Source organism: Bufo gargarizans, chromosome 6 (assembly GCF_014858855.1).
Source record: "Bufo gargarizans isolate SCDJY-AF-19 chromosome 6, ASM1485885v1, whole genome shotgun sequence".
NCBI lineage: Eukaryota > Metazoa > Chordata > Amphibia > Anura > Bufonidae > Bufo > Bufo gargarizans.
The window spans coordinates 14,067,452-14,083,837 of NC_058085.1; the positions used below are offsets into that span (position 1 = coordinate 14,067,452).

Genomic DNA, 16,386 nt, shown 5'->3' on the forward strand with positions numbered 1-16,386 from the left:
GGCCCAGCACCCAGGCAGAGGAGAGAGGTCCAGTAACAGACAATCTGGCTTCATGTCAGCAGAGAATCAGTCTTCATATCATAGCAGAGAATCAGGCTTCACGTCAGCCACCAATGCAACAGTCCATTGTCAGATATTTAGGCCCAGCACCCAGGCAGAGGAGAGAGGTCCCGTAACAGACAATCTGGCTTCATGTCAGCAGAGAATCAGTCTTCATGTCATAGCAGAGAATCAGGCTTCACGTCAGCCACCACTGCAACAGTCCATTGTCAGATATTTAGGCCCAGCACCCAGGCAGAGGAGAGAGGTCCCGTAACAGACAATCTGGCTTCATGTCAGCAGAGAATTAGTCTGCATGTCATAGCAGAGAATCAGGCTTCACGTCAGCCACCAGTGCAACAGTCCATTGGCATATATTTAGGCCCAGCACCCAGGCAGAGGAGAGAGGTCCCGTAACAGACAATCTGGCTTCATGTCAGCAGAGAATCAGTCTTCATATCATAGCAGAGAATCAGGCTTCACGTCAGCCACTACTGCAACAGTCCATTGTCAGATATTTAGGCCCATCACACAGGCAGAGGAGAGAGGTCCCGTAACAGACAATCTGGCTTCATGTCAGCAGAGAATCAGTCTTCATATCATAGCAGAGAATCAGGCTTCACGTCACCCACTACTGTAACAGTTCATTTTCATAAATTTAGGCCCAGCACCCAGGCAGAGGAGAGAGGTCCCGTAACAGACAATCTGGCTTCATGTCAGCAGAGAATCAGTCTTCATATCATAGAAGAGAATCAGGCTTCACATCACCCACCACTGTAACAGTCCATTTTCATAAATTTAGGCCCAGCACCCAGGCAGAGGAGAGAGGTCCCGTAACAGAGAATCTGTCTTCATGTCAGCAGAGAATTAGTCTGCATGTCATAGCAGAGAATCAGGCTTCACGTCAGCCACCAGTGCAACAGTCCATTGGCATATATTTAGGCCCAGCACCCAGGCAGAGGAGAGAGGTACCGTAACAGAGGATCTGGCTTCATGTCAGCGGAGAATCAGGCTTCACGTCACCCAACATTGGAACAGTCCATTGGCATATATTTAGGCCCCAGCACCCAGACAGAGGAGAGGTTCATTCAACTTTGGGTAGCCTCGCAATATAATGGTAAAATGAAAATAAAAATAGGATTGAATGAGGAAGTGCCCTGGAGTACAATAATATATGGTTAAGGGGAGGTAGTTAATGTCTAATCTGTACAAGGGATGGACAGGTCCTGTGGGATCCATGCCTGGTTCATTTTTATGAACGTCAGCTTGTCCACATTGGCTGTAGACAGGCGGCTGCGTTTGTCTGTAATGACGCCCCCTGCCGTGCTGAATACACGTTCAGACAAAATGCTGGCCGCCGTGCAGGTCAGCACCTCCAAGGCATAAAAGGCTAGCTCTGGCCACGTGGACAATTTAGAGACCCAGAAGTTGAATGGGGCCGAACCATCAGTCAGTACGTGGAGGGGTGTGCACACGTACTGTTCCACCATGTTAGTGAAATGTTGCCTCCTGCTAACATGTTGCGTATCAGGTGGTGGTGCAGTTAGCTGTGGCGTGTTGACAAAACTTTTCCACATCTCTGCCATGCTAACCCTGCCCTCAGAGGAGCTGCCTTGGCGACCTCTTGCTCCTCCTCTGCCTTGGCCTTGGGCTTCCACTTGTTCCCCTGTGACATTAGGGAATGCTCTCAGTAGCGCGTCTACCAACGTGCGCTTGTACTCGCGCATCTTCCTATCACGCTCCAGTGCAGGAAGTAAGGTGGGCATATTGTCTTTGTACCGTGGATCCATCAGGGTGGCAACCCAGTAGTCCGCACACGTTAAAATGTGGGCAACTCTGCTGTCGTTGCGCAGGCACTGCAGCATGTAGTCGCTCATGTGTGCCAGGCTGCCCAGGGGTAAGGACAAGCTGTCCTCTGTGGGAGGCGTATCGTCATCGTCATCGTCCTGCCTTTCACCCCAGCCACGCACCAGTGATGGGCCCGAGCTGCGTTGGGTGCCAGCCCGCTGTGACCATGCTTCATCCTCATCCTCCTCCACCTCCTCCTCATCCTCGTCCTCCAGTAGTGGACCCTGGCTGGCCACATTTGTACCTGGCCTCTGCTGTTGCCAAAATCCTCCCTCTGAGTCACTTCGAAGAGACTGGCCTGAAAGTGCAAAAAATGACCCCTCTTCCTCCTCCTCCTGGGCCACCTCCTCTTCCATCATTGCCCTAAGTGTTTTCTCAAGGAGACATAGAAGTGGTATTGTAACACTGATAACGGCGTCATCGCCACTGGCCATGTTGGTGAAGTACTCGAAACAGCGCAACAGGGCACACAGGTCTTGCATGGAGGCCCAGTCATTGGTGGTGAAGTGGTGCTGTTCCGTAGTGCGACTGACCCGTGCGTGCTGCAGCTGAAACTCCACTATGGCCTGCTGCTGCTTGCACAGTCTGTCCAGCATGTGCAAGGTGGAGTTCCAACTGGTGGGCACGTCGCATATGAGGCGGTGAGCGGGAAGGCCGAAGTTACGCTGTAGCGCAGACAGGCGAGCAGCAGCAGAATGTGAACGCCGGAAGCGCGAACAGACGGCCCGCACTTTATGCAGCAGCTCTGGCATGTCGGGGTAGTTGTGAATGAACTTCTGCACCACCAAATTCAGCACATGCGCCAAGCAAGGGATGTGCGTCAAAACGGCTAGTCCCAGAGCTGCAACGAGATTTCGCCCATTATCACACACCACCAGGCCGGGCTTGAGGCTCACCGGCAGCAACCACTCGTCGGTCTGTTGTTCTAAACCCTGCCAACACTCCTGTGCGGTGTGGGGCCTGTCCCCCAAACATATGAGTTTCAGAATGGCCTGCTGACGTTTACCCCGGGCTGTGCTGAAGTTGGTGGTGAAGGTGTGTGGCTGACTGGATGAGCAGGTGGAAGAAGAGGAGGAGGAAGCCGAGTAGGAGGAGGTGGCAAAAGGAGGCAAAGAATGTTGCCCTGTGATCCTTGGCGGCGGAAGGACGTGCGCCAAACAGCTCTCCGCCTGGGGCCCAGCTGCCACTACATTTACCCAGTGTGCAGTTAGGGAGATATAGCGTCCCTGGCCATGCTTACTGGGCCACTTATCTGTGGTTAGGTGGACCTTGCCACAGATGGCGTTGCGCAGTGCACACTTGATTTTATCGGATACTTGGTTGTGCAGGGAAGGCACGGCTCTCTTGGAGAAGTAGTGCCGGCTGGGAACAACATACTGTGGGACAGCAAGCGACATGAGCTGTTTGAAGCTGTCTGTGTCCACCAGCCTAAATGACAGCATTTCATAGGCCAGTAGTTTAGAAATGCTGGCATTCAGGGCCAGGGATCGAGGGTGGCTAGGTGGGAATTTACGCTTTCTCTCAAATGTTTGTGAGATGGAGAGCTGAACGCTGCCGTGTGACATGGTTGAGATGCTTGGTGACGGAGGTGGTGGTGGTATTGGTGGTACATCCCCTGTTTGCTGGGCGGCAGGTGCCAATGTTCCTCCAGAGGCGGAGGAAGAGGCCGAGGCGGCAGCAGCAGCAGAGGTAGCAGGGGGAGCCTGAGTGACTTCCTTGGTTTTAAGGTGTTTACAGTGAGTGAGCATTTGAGTATCAGCAGCTCAATGATGCACAGCTGCAGATCGATCGATTAATCAAGTGAAGTCCTTTGGAGGAGTTAATCTGCCTAATCTCGCCCTACTGTCGCATCCGCAACCTCTCCCTACGCTAATCAGAGCAGAGTGACGGGCGGCGCTATGTGACTCCAGCTTAAATAGAGGCTGGGTCACATGGTGCTCTGGCCAATCACAGCCATGCCAATAGTAGGCATGGCTGTGACGGCCTGTTGGGGCAAGTAGTATGACGCTTGTTGATTGGCTGCTTTGCAGCCTTTCAAAAAGCGCCAAGAAAGCGTCACAAAAGCGCCAAGAAAGCGACGAACACCGAACCCGAACCCGGACTTTTACGAAAATGTCCGGGTTCGGGTCCGTGTCACGGACACCCCAAAATTCGGTACGAACCCGAACTATACAGTTCGAGTTCGCTCATCCCTAGTTAGGACGTACCGGTACGCCCTGAGTCCTTAAGGACTCGAGAAATAGGGCGTACCGATACGCCCTGCGTCCTTAAGGGGTTAAGACCTGGAACAGATAAAAATGTGAAACACAGTCAAAGGCCTTCTCGAAATCAAGGGATAAAATTGCCGCCTTGCCTTTCCTCTCCTTAATATTATTTATGGCATCCTTTAAAAGATTTAAATTATCCCAAATGCTTCCCACGGGTACCCCGCAGACCTGGTTGTGATGTATTACCTTATGAATTCAAACGGTTTGCGCAGATCTTCGCCATAATTTTATAGTCACAATTCAATAAGGTGATAGGTCTCCAATTTTTAATATCTGTTTTATCTCCTTTTTTAAATAACAAGGAAACCTCTGCTTTTTTCCAGGAACCCGTGAGAGCTTTGGTATTAAAAATTTCTTTAAAAAAATACAACAAATCTTCCTTTAAAACACCATAAAAATTTGAATAAAACTCAATGGGTATACCGTCAGGACCGGGGACCTTCTCTTTTTTAAAACTTTTCACCGTTTCTAAAATTGATTTCTCGGCAATGTCCTGTAATAAAAGGTTTTGAGAATTAATATCTAAAACATTCTCTATCACCTTCAGCGAGTCTTTTAAAAAATATTTATCAATTCTTTTCTCATTAAAAAGATCTGCATAAAATTCATGGGCTTTCCTTAAAATTCCAGTTATTTCTTTTTCACCATTTAGCTCCTCGATCAGGGTACGCTTCTGCTGTATTTTCTTAAAAAAGTACCTGGAGCAGGTTTAATTTTCTTCTAGATGCTTTACTCTGGAACGAAATATAAGTTATTTTCCTTTCTGCTCCAGGCACTTAGCTATTTCTTCTTACTCTCTGAGATTTCTTTACTTACATCTATACCCAGATCTCGGAGCCTATATTGCGTCTGTAGACGGGTATTTAATTTCTCATAAAATTCTCTTTTTTATTTGGCTATAAGATTCCCCTTATTTATAAAAAAGGATTTAATTTTAAGTTTAATTTTTCCCCACCAAACAATTATCGATTCTTATTTTTTTTACAGCGCTTATAATACACAATAAAATCTGATAAAAATTTTGGGATCATTTAGTAGGGAGACGTTTAATTTCCAACTTTTTTTATTTTTCTCTTTGCCGCCATACTGTACTTTAAAATACAATAATTTATGGTCTGAAAACACATTTGATAAAAGCTTACAACTAAAAGGCAGTATTTGATAAGAACAGAAGATAAAATAGATTCTAGACTTACATGTGGCGTTACTCCAGGTTGCGCTGGCCTCTTCAGATAAATCCCTGTTACATTTCTTAAAACATCAGTTAGTTTAAAATCTGTAATTATATCTTTTTAAATCGAGGAGGTTTTGTCGTAGTTCCTACTAACCGTGTTTGAGAGCCGGCGCTCCCCTCTTAAAATACAATTAAAATCTCCTGCTAAAATCAAAGGTTCAGAGTCATTGATAAAAAAGGGTTAAAATCTCTAACATTTCAGCTCTCTCCTTTTTATCCGTAAAACCATAAACGTTTAAAAACTGCCATCTAAAACCATCAATAAAAGCTTTTACCAATAAAATCCTACCAGGTAAAATCTTGTTAATACTTTCAATAAGAACATTCCCTTTAAATAAAATCGCTATTCCCGCAGATCTGGATTCGTTAGACCCAGACCACACTGACGACCCCTGCTTCTAGTCTTTCTTATATTTTTTTATATTCTTGTCTGTGGGGAATACAATATTCTTGCAAGAAAAAAAACTGTTGCAGTTAAAACCGATAAATAATTAAAAAGCGCTAATCTTCTAAGATCGGGAATGTACGCTGCGGGTATTAAAAGAAATGCCACTTAAAAAAGCCATGGTAGGAGTTTAAAAGGATGTGTTTTCTTACCTAAGGCACAGCTTCAGACATCAGTCAGCTAAGCCAGAATTGTTGCTCACCTCGTCTTCTCCTCCAGCCAGCCAGAGTCCACCGATTCCATTGTTCCAGGAGAGGAGCTTCCGTCCCTCAGCTGACCCCCCTCTTTGTAACGCACTCTGCGCTATATCGGACCAAACTGTCTGCTAGGTAATGCGTCGGGACTGGGAGCCGCGACCCCGCTCCCCTCCTTTTTTGAGGCAGGGGTTCCATCCGGGGCTGTTTCAGGGACAGCCCTCTTCTCTGCTGCAGAAAGACAATACAATAAAAGTCAGTCCTGTGTCCCAATAAGGGCAGATACTTGCGCTGCTGCAGGCTCCGGAGTAGTGTGGTAGGTGTTCACACTCAATGCAGATAATAGAAAGTTTGGAACCGCGCTGCTTTAGACTAGATTCCCCGGTCACTGATGGATGGCATTGGGCTCCACAAGCCTTTTCTTTATCACCCCAGCAGGGTCCGGTCTTCCACACACAATAGCCTCTATGAGGTTCAAAAGGATAGGCAAAATACTGAAGTACCCTTTGTCAGATGGTTTTAAAAGGTTTTAATCTACTCACAAGAGTTGTTCAACAAAAAGCATATAGTAATATCACTTTAGATCGTCTCGTTCCTGCCCGACCCGGGTTTCGCTGCCTCGCTTCTTCAGGGGCGGACTGCGCATATGCGCAATCGGGCTCTTTAAATAGCCCAGCTGCCTCGTTACATTCAATGTTTAACCGGATCGTATCCGGGAATTACACAGCAAACTTTTATATTATATACTTTTAAAACAGCATTGTTTTCATCGTAGTTGTTATCATCAACCTGATCATAAATCATGACCACTCTTCTCTTATGTCACAATATCATTATAGTCAGCCTAATCATAATCCATGACCACATTTATCTAGTACAACAGTTCCTACTAATAGCTACATTTTCATTTTTTAAAACAACACACATTTTCCAAAAGTTGTTACACATTATTCTCACATCTCATAACCTTGTTCGTCATCTCCTAATATCTTTGTTTGTCTATCAATATTCATAATACCGTCATTTCACCCCACCTTCTCCTAGAGCGTCATTCGAGTCTGCCCAATCACGCCTCCCTCATTACCTCCAGCCACGTCACACCATGACGCTGCCCTATCAGGGCAGTCCAGCCCCTTGACGTCACTCGAAGGTCCTCAAGAGGCGAGATGGGGAAGAATCAAATAGCGCAACCAGGTAAAATTATATCACAAAAGACACGGTTTCAGATCAAATTCAATATTTAATCCACCTGGCTGCAGAGTCCCTAGCTGGTAGATCCACTCGACCTCTTTCTTGTTTATTTGTGCCAGTGAATCCCCTCCTCGCCAATGTGGTCTAACAGTCTCAACTCCAGCAAATTTCAAACCCCGCGGATTTTTCCCGTGCGCAAGTTTGAAATGAGCTGATACGCTATGGGTGATAAGACCTTTTTTAATATTTCGTATATGTTCTTGTATTCGAACTTTTAGCTTCCTTATTGTTCTACCCACGTACTGGAGCCCACATGGGCACTCCAGTACGTATATGACATTCTCGTTTTCACATGAACAGTTCCCTCTTATGCGGAATTCCATTCCATTCTTGCTAGATGTTATACTATTACTGTTTCTCTTGTGTTCCTTTGTGTTACGGTTTCTGCAACCTGCGCAAAAGCCACACCAAGTAAACTTTCCTCCCTCTCTATTTTTTTTAATATTTGCTGGTGGAATAGCGCTGTGTACAAGCTTGGTTTTAATATTGGCCGCTTTTTTAAAAATAAAGGAAGGATTTTCGGGTATGATCTTTCCTAAAACCGGATCGTTCTTCAGTGTCCCCCAGTTCTTTTTTACCATTTTCTTAATATTATCGGACATGGAACAATACTTTGTCACAAATGAAAACTTATAGTCCCTATTCTCTTTTTTCTTCACTGTTTTCCTTGTGCTATCACTTTCTTCCTTTTTCTCTTTTTCCACAGTGTTTATGCATACGTTCAGATCCGCCTCATCATAACCCCTTTCAATAAATCTGTTTTTTAGTATATTACTCTGTATTCTATATTCTTCCGTTTTTGTGCAATTACGGGCCATCCTCTTGAACTGTCCCTTTGGGATATTCTTGAGCCAAGGCCCATAGTGGCAGCTAGTCACATCAATGTAGGAGTTGACATCTGTCTCCTTAAAGTATGAACTGGTTAGGAACTGGCCGTCTTCTATCCGTATGCATAGGTCAAGGAAATTCACTGAACTATTACTAATTTCCCCCACAAATTTCAAATTCCAGTGGTTGTTATTTAGTTGACAGATGAAGGACTCAAGGCCTTCTCTCTCTCCTTCCCACACTAGGAGACAGTCATCGATATACCTCCTCCAGAAGGTCAATCTCCCTCCTGGGGTATCTGCTCCTAGTGTGGGAAGGATAGTGGTCTCTTCCCATGCCCCCATAAAAATGTTGGCAAAGCTTGGGGCGAATTTCGCCCCCATCGCCGTACCAATACACTGTACATAGTGTGAGTCAATACACCAGAAATAGTTGTGATCAAGGCAATAGCTGAGGCATTCCATGATAAAAGCTCCCTGTAGTTCCCCTATTTTCACATCTTTCTTAATCCTGTTTTCCACAGCTTCCATCCCTAGATTCTTTGGGATGACAGTATATAGGGATGCCATATCAATTGTGGCCATCCAGGTATTAATAGTAGGGGGACTTAGTTCTTTAATCAGTTGCAATACTGCCCCGGTGTCTTTCAGGTGCGAGGGATTCTGTACCACATATCCCTGCAGATGGAAATCTATATATTCAGTAACCCTGCATGTTAGTGAGTTAAGACCCGAAATTATTGGTCTTCCCGGGGGGTCGATTAAGCTCTTATGTACCTTTGGCAAGTGATATATCACTGGTACTACCAGAAAGGGAACGGTAAGATATTCATATTCTTTTTTATTTAGTATCCCCTTTTTATAACCCTCTTTCAGGATATTATCAAGGATCTTTTTGTATTCTTGGGTGGGATTACTTTTCAATTTTCTATACGTTGTTGCGTCCGATACCAATCTTGCCATTTCTATCTCATATTTTTCTTTGTTCATTACGACCACCCCCCTCTTCTCTGCTGCGGTTCAGCATCCTCCCCCTCCTCATTGGGCTGGGGAGGGATACTCGGGCGGCGGCCTAAGGGTTGGACCGCTGGTCCCCCAGCAGATCCTCTCCTTCAGTCTCCCTTCACCGCTTCAGCAAATCCTTTTGTTTTTTTTGGGGCCGCAGCTCCTCCCAGGTCCTCTGCACAGCTTACCTGCCGTCCAGGGACCGAGTGCGGGCCAGGCGGATCAACATCATCCGAATGACCCCCAGGACCCATTTCTGGGGGGGGGGGGGCCCGTCCGTCCGCTGATCACTGAACTTCCGCTTGGATTTTTTTCTTTGCTCTCTTGGTTCGCTCGGTTCACCTGGATTGGGGGGTCTGATGGTTGTATCCATATCTTCTACGACCTCAGTCTGCTCCTCTCCTTGTGGCTCAGTTGGTGGCGCATCCTTCCCCTCTGGCTGCCTCTGATGCCCTGGCTGTGGCTCGGCTCCATCTTTAAAAGGACAAGACCGCATTAGGTGACCAAATCTAAGGCAAGCATGACATCTTTTTTCTTTTATACATTCACTAACCTCGTGTTCTTTGCTACCACAATTTCTGCATGTGCTTTCACGATACTCTGCTATGTGCCCATAATTTTTACATTTTCTACAGTATGACGGCATTCTAGTAAAGAATAAGTCTCCCACTATGTCCCCTAACTTAAAACGGGCCGGGGTAAGTGTAAATCCCCCTGGAAAGTTTGGGTCGCGGTGACAGATTACCTTATACAACCATTTAGAGGTCCAAATCCCAGCACTGTTAAAAATTTTGGTTACAGATAAAATTTTGGTAAAATATTGGCTTAAAAAGGCAGTGATGAGTCTTTCACTAGCAAAAGGGTTATACATTTTTATGATCACAGTTTGTCTCATCCGCCTCATGTTCGTATATTTTTAAGCCCTCCAATCTTTTATCTTGTTTAACATTTCGAATTATAGCCACAAAATCTGTAAATATTGGCATTTGTCATAAAAGTTACATCATATATTCTACATATATTCTACGCTTTGGATAGTCCTGTATTGCTAAAATTTCTTTTTTTTTTGTATACCGAAGGCCCCCATTAAAACATTACTTAAAAATCTCTGCGAAATTCAAAAATACTAGAGACTTCTAGGGGTAACGGGGATCGCAACTCGACGCCCCCGGGACTAAGCCTCTCTACCAATAGCAGCAGGGGGGTGAAGTCCAGGCAATGAACCTAGGACGATCCCCCCAGGCCCAGAGAGAGGGTACCCGAGAGCTACCTCTTGACACAGAAACAAGTTTTGATTGAAACGTCTTTATTACAATCAGTCGTTATACATACATACATACGTTAGTACTGTGTCGCAGCACAGGCCACAAATCAGTACATAATAAATTACACGTATTCGTCTTTGCGAGCATGGCATTGTTATGTAAAGCACAGGTTACGCTACACTAGCATACCTATTCAATCACAAAACCTCCCAACAAAAGCTTTTAGACAATGATGAGGGAAGAGGAAGTGGGAAGGAGGGGGTAGGGAGGGGGGAATCACATGCCCAAAGCTTTATTGAGAGGACAAATACAAACGGGAGGGAGAGGGGGGAAGGAGAGGGGTTTAGTCCTCTTATTCTTCGTCAACGTCCGAGATGTTGTAGTCCCGCAACAGACTATGGATAAGTCTGCAGCAGTCCAGGACGGACTTGTTCTCCTTCCTGAGGATGAGCCGGTTCCTAGCAAACCAAATAGCGTCCTTAAAACAGTTCATAAGGCGCCAGGCCTCCTGGATGGCTCCAACAGTATGAATCCCAGGAAATAGTCCATACAGCACTGAAGTGCATTGCAGGCTGTTCCGGGGCACAGAGTCTTTGAGTTCATGTTCCAGGGCGTCCAACAGGCGCTGTGCAAAGGGGCACTCCCAAAACAGGTGATAAGATGTTTCCTCCACGAAAGGGCACCTGGGGCAGTACCTGGTTTTGCACAGATTGCGGGCATGCATGAATGACCGGATGGGCAGTCCGCCCTGAATGGCCATCCATGACAAGTCCTTATGCCCGTTGGTCAACCTGTTTGACGACACATTAGTCCAAACTGTCTCTACGGTGTCGATCCTGGAATAGACTCCACCACGTCCTTTGCTCTGATGAGCTTGTGGATAGTTTTTGGCTTCCACAAGTCGGGTTTGAGGCCCTCCAGTTGGTGTTCCCTCACAAACCTGACGACGTCCCCGTAGAACCAGGGAGCGTGCCAGTTGTAAGGGATGGAGCTGTCCCACTTGTCCCAGCCCATGCCCCTCCAGAGAGGCAGGAGGAAAAAGCGGGACATAGCCTTGCCCGCAGAGCCGTTAGCAGTTCTCAGAGTCCGACGAACGCTGTCACAAACAAAGGCGATCCGCAGTAAAGTGGGCAGGTCCGGAATGCCCTTTCCGCCCTTGCGGGGCTCTTTGTACATGATGGCTCGTTTCACTCTGTCCATCTTAGATCCCCAGACGAAGCGAAACACTGTCCTGGTGATGGCCCTGGAAACGGTGGTAAGAGGGGGCCATGCCTGTGCGGTGACACAGAAACAAGTGCAGAACCTCACAGTACTACACTTGATCTTAGCCAAAAGGCCGAGAAGCGATAACCCGGCCCGCTTATCACCAATGTGGAGCACTTCTCAAAGCAACAGCCTACAGGCCACAGCCCCAGACACAGTCCGGGAGGCTTCTTCCTCTCACAAACCAGGGAAAACATGCGTCCTACGCTCAGAAATCACCAGCATGCTCCTCTTCATGTTCGCCATCTGCATAGCTCCACCCACCACTTTTGGTCATGCCTTTTCTTCGCACGCAATTCCTGGTGCCAAAGCACGCCAAGCAGAAAAACTGATCAGGAGTGAATAGAGAGTAGTGTAAAAAAAAAAAAAAGGAAAAAAAAGGGGTATGCATTGTTGTTTGTGATGTCACGGCCCCATTGTTCAGTGTTCCGTCAGGGCCCTTGTGATGTCATCCACTGACCTGACCTTACTTGACCTCTGACCTGACAAGCCTCTTGTGACACGTGCAGTGTTCCGTCCATTGGCCAGACAAGGCAGGTCCAGCTGTTGCTGATACATAGGAAGTGCTGGACTACTTTTTAGCCTCCAAGTCATCCATCCAGTTCAAAAGATCCACAAGAGGGAGACACAGGCAAACAAACTTTACTTATTTACTAAAGCACTAGGAAAGCTAAATTGGTTACATCAAGACAACTTGCTACAAAAGGAAGGGTCAATTCACAGGAACAACTCAGCAGCCCGTCCAGGTGCGCACTACAGGCCCAAATCAAACCCAAGGTGCGTGGAGTGGAGGTCCAAACACTTCATTCAGGTGATAAGCCAATTAACCCAACAATTAAGCCATAAATCTTAATTGGATTTGGGGTGTTTGGAGAGGTGACTGGCTGGCTGGCTGGGTTGATTGCTTGGTGCTGGAACAAACCCACACACAGCTGATGCAATTAGGAGATTGACAGACTAGATGCAGCAGCAGGTATGCAGAAAGCAGCACAGCACAGCCCTCACAGAGAAGAAGCTGAAGTGCAGACTCCTGAGGCAGGACACAGCAACTTTTCACTTGCTTGCTGGAGGGATGCTTGAAATCCATCTCTCAATTTCATTCTGTTTTTTTTTATACTGGAATAGAAAGGGTGCACCGGTCCTGGAGGTACTGCAATTCCAGGTCAATGCGTGGAGTGGACAGAGCAAGCTCTTTTTCCATCTCCCTTTAAAATCCATTTAATATATGGTCCCCAGATAGGGGACGTATCAGATATTAAACTGATAAGAACAGATTTTATTTTTTTAACCTCTCAGAGGTAATATAAAGTCTTAATAACTTCATAATACATCACTGAAGTTCTTTTTTAATTATTTTTTAACTTTTTTATTTTTAAATTTTTCAAACAAAAAAAAAGACAAGAAAATTCAAAAAAGTCAGTATACAAAACTAACAAAAACACACTTATTTATATTTTATCAGGTTTATTTATATTTTATCTCCACTTCTTGAATTTCCACACCCCCTCCGCATCACCACTATCACCACCAACTTGTTTGTCCCATAAGTAAATTACATATAACCTGGACAAGATCATTTTTACACAATCATTAACACCCATAATCTTACTTCTGAATACACATAAATTCCTAGCATCCCAAAGACTTTCCATCACACACACCATAATCAACCACATAATCCTTTCTCTCACTCTTCCACATGCTCCTGCACCATACATCGCTACCTTCCAACTTACCGAACGCACTCCAGTCAACTCTCTACATAAACCAGTCAAACATCCCCATACTTCTTTTGAATACTCACATCCCCACATCACATGTCCTACACTTTCACTCTCCCCACACCCTTCTCTTGGGCAGATCTCAGATCTAACTAGGTCTCTTTTCTTTTGAACTTCTCTAACTGGTAATATATTATGTAACGACATCCAAATAACCTCCCGTTGTCTATTTGTCATACCCTGTGTTTTCACTTTCTTCCAAACTCTTTTGGTCTCCCACGACCTCAACCCCACAATATCACATGGGTTCTCATTCTTACGGATTTTCTTCATGATCACCTCTTTATCTTTGAAGTCTTTCATTCGACACTCCAACAATTCATTCTTCCTCACAAAACCTTCAATTCTCATGTACCACACTGGACACTTAAACGCTACCGGAACTCTCGCATCTCTTTTCACCCAATTCAACCCATACAGCATCCATCCAGCCAAGTACCTTACCATATATGCAGCCTTATTTTCCCTTTCTAACAACACACACACCACTCTTATATAACTCAGACTCAAAAACAGCTCAATATTTGGAAAACTTAAGCCCCCATTCTCACACAACTTATACAAAAACTCCCTTTTTAACTTCTCCATCTTACTCCCCCAAAGGAAGGTAAACACCAACTTCTCCATCCTCCTAATTTTCCTATTTGCAAAAGGAAACACATTTGCACAGAATAAAATAATCTGCAAAATAACAGATTTGATAACCAAAACTTTCCCAGTCAACGTCAATTGTCTCAGTCGCCAAAAATTTAACTTCCTCTCTACCCGTACCCCACATTCATCCCAACTCTCATCTCCTACCAAACCTTCATTAAATTGTATCCCTAACACTTTAATCGCCCCTTCCTCACATCTTACTCCATCCATTCTTACTTCCCTATCCCCAAAACACTTAAAAACACACTTACTCCAATTCACCTTAAACGCAGACCCCACACAAAAAATATCTAACAATAACCTAGCTCTACTCATTCCCGCAACACTCTCACTCACAATCACCACATCATCCATATACCCAAGCACTTTCACTGTTTTACCATGACTCCCTGGAACTAACAAACCTTTCATAACCTTATCTCCCCTTATCATACACAACAACACCTCAATCACACAAATAAAGAGGACAGGGGACATAGGACACCCCTGTCTCACACCTGACCTAACATTCACACTTCTACTCAATACACCATTAACCAAAAATTCACTTGTCACGTTACCATACAAACACTTAACCGCACTCATATAAACTTTTTAGGAAAACCCATTCTATCTAACACACTAAACATAAACTCATGCGACACTCTATCATACGCCTTTTCAAAATCCACACTCAATACCATACACTTCTGCTTTCTATCCGCACAATCACCAATCAAATCTCTGAATAAAAACAAATTATCAGTCATACTCCTCCCAGGCACTGCACACACTTGGTCCTCATTCACAACTTGCCCAATCGCCTCTCTCATTCGATTCGTCAATACCTTACTGAAAGCTTTATAATCTGCATCCAGCAGAGTAATCGGCCTCCAATTTCCCAAACTTTTCCTATCTCCTTTCTTATATATTAGTACCACTACACCCTGTTTCATACTATCACACAACATCTCATTCTCCCACATAAAATTACACACTTCACACAGATCTGTACCCAACACATCCCACATTGCCTCATACAACTCGATGGGAAGCCCATCTTTTCCCGGCGTTTTGTTTCTTTTTGCGCTCTTCACCACCCTCAAGATTTCATCCATACTTATATCACCACTCAAACTCTCACTGTCTTCTCTCCCTAACATTCCACCCAAACTATTCAAAATATCATTCATCACACCTCTATCATGACTCTTTCTACTATACAATTCTTCATAAAACAATTCCACTTCATTCATCACCCCCACCCCACTAACACATTCTCCCTCCCCATTCACTACCACATCCATATCCTCTCTCTTCCCACACACTTTCTTAAAGAAAAACCTCGTACACTTCTCATCCATCTCTAAATATTCCACTTTTGACCTAAAAATAATTTCTTTACCTTTCTTCTCTATTAACTCTTTCATTTCACCTCTTGCTTCTTTCAACAAATCATCCACCTCTATGCCTAACTCACTCATTCTCCTCAACCACTCAATTCTAACATTTAATTCTCTATACTTGTTCCTATTCATGGCAGCTTTCTTGTAACCCCATTTCTTGAAAAAACTTCCCATTTCCCTTTTCACCCAATCCCACCACAACAACACATTCCTATATTCATTTTTTCGTCCTCTCCACCTCTCATACTTACACTTAAGCTCACTCATAACCCGCTCATCTTTTAACATACTCACATTCAGCTTCCATACCCCTCTTCCATGCACTCTTTTCCCATCCACTTCAAACACAGCACTCATCAACGTATGATCTGTAAAGAAAATGTCAGACTGTTGTAAACTCAAACATTTCAAATTTCTAGAACAAAAAACATAGTCTATCCTAGATGTCACATCCCCTTTATCGGACTTAAATGTTACAGGGGCTGGTACCCCATTATGCTCTACTGCACAGTCAACCAAAGAAAAATCCTTAACTAAAAGACCTAACTTTTTCCCAGATAAATCTAACTTACTACCTTCTGTGACACAATTAAAATCCCCCACCCACACCGTAGGAATTCTACTAGGCAGAAATAAACCTAACTTATCAAATAACTCTATTCTATCTTGCTTCTTTGTAGAACCATAGGTATTAATAATCCTTACCCTCCACCCATTCCCACTCACTATCACTATTATACACCTCCCCACCTCCACTACAGTATAACTCTCAATTTTTATATTCTTATTCCCCAATAATACTCCCACACCTTCATTACGATTCTTTTCTGAACCGGAAAAAATAAATTGACCATAAGGCCATTCTTTTTCATTCAGCAATCCACTAATACCACATTCCTGTAAACAAAAAATATCTGCATTTTGC

At 44.7% G+C, this 16,386-nt stretch overlaps 1 pseudogene; it reads right to left on the minus strand.

Annotated features, from left to right (window-relative positions):
- Positions 1-12,763: 12,763 nt before the first annotated feature.
- On the minus strand, positions 12,764-12,943 carry LOC122942744 (annotated as a pseudogene).
- Between the last annotated feature and the right edge of the window lie 3,443 nt (positions 12,944-16,386).